We start from the raw sequence: 1,624 nt of genomic DNA, 5'->3' as shown, positions 1-1,624 counted from the left end.
CTGCCGATAAGAATATGGTGATTGACAGAGTCGAAAGCCTTGGCCAGGTCGATGAAGACGGCTGCACAGTAATGTCTTTTATCGATGGCGGTTATGATATCGTTTAGTACCTTGAGCGTGGCTGAGGTGCACCCGTGACCGGCTCGGAAACCGGATTGCACAGCGGAGAAGGTACGGTGGGATTCGAGATGGTCAGTGATCTGTTTGTTGACTTGGCTTTCGAAGACCTTAGATAGGCAGGGCAGGATGGATATAGGTCTGTAACAGTTTGGGTCCAGGGTGTCTCCCCCTTTGAAGAGGGGGATGACCGCGGCAGCTTTCCAATCCTTGGGGATCTCAGATGATACGAAGGAGAGGTTGAACAGGCTGGTAATAGGGGGTGCGACAATGGCGGCGGACAGTTTCAGAAATAGGGGGTCCAGATTGTCAAGCCCAGCTGATTTGTATGGGTCCAGGTTTTCCAGCTCTTTCAGAACATCTGCTATCTGGATTTGGGTAAAGGAGAAGCTGGGGAGGCTTGGGCGAGTAGCAGCGGGGGGGGCGGGGCTGTTGGCCAAGGTTGGAGTCGCCAGGAGGAAGGCATGGCCAGCCATTGAGAAATGCTTGTTGAAGTCTTCGATTATCACGGATTTATCGGTGGTGACCGTGTTACCTAGCCTCAGTGCAGTGGGCAGCTGGGAGGAGGTGCTCTTGTTCTCCATGGACTTTACAGTATCCCAGAACTTTTTGGAGTTAGAGCTACAGGATGCAAATTTCTGCTTGAAAAAGCTGGCCTTTGCTTTCCTGACTGACTGCGTGTATTGGTTCCTGACTTCCCTGAACAGTTGCATATCGCGGGGGCTCTTCGATGCTATTGCAGTTCGCCACAGGATGTTTTTGTGCTGGTCGAGGGCAGTCAGGTCTGGAGTGAACCAAGGGCTATATCTGTTCTTGGTTCTGCATTTTTTGAACGGAGCATGCTTGTCTAATATGGTGAGGAAGTAACTTTTAAAGAATGACCAGGCATCCTCAACTGACGGGATGAGGTCAATATCCTTCCAGGGTACCCGGGCCAGGTCGATTAGAAAGGCCTGCTCGCAGAAGTGTTTTAGGGAGCGTTTGACAGTGATGAGGGGTGGTCGTTTGACCGCGGACCCGTGGCGGATACAGGCAATGAGGCAGTGATCGCTGAGATCTTGATTGAAGACAGCAGAGGTGTATTTGGAGGGCAGGTTGGTCAGGATAATGTCTATTAGGGTGCCCATGTTTACGGATTTAGGGTTGTACCTGGTGGGTTCCTTGATGATTTGTGTGAGATTGAGGGCATCAAGCTTGGATTGTAGGACTGCCGGGGTGTTAAGCATATCCCAGTTTAGGTCACCTAACAGAACAAACTCTGAAGCTAGATGGGGAGCGATCAATTCACAGATGGTGTCCAGGGCACAGCTGGGAGCTGAGGGGGGTCGGTAGCAGGCGGCAACAGTGAGTGACTTATTTCTGGAGAGATTAATTTTTAAAATTAGAAGTTCGAACTGTTTGGGCATAGACCTGGAAAGTATGACAGAACTTTGCAGGCTATCTCTGCAGTAGATTGCAACTCCTCCCCCTTTGGCAGTTCTATCTTGACGGATAGTGTTATAGTTGG

Source organism: Salvelinus alpinus, chromosome 2, assembly GCF_045679555.1.
Source record: "Salvelinus alpinus chromosome 2, SLU_Salpinus.1, whole genome shotgun sequence".
NCBI classification, from domain to species: Eukaryota; Metazoa; Chordata; class Actinopteri; order Salmoniformes; family Salmonidae; genus Salvelinus; species Salvelinus alpinus.
Note: the sequence above shows the minus strand (reverse complement) of the source record.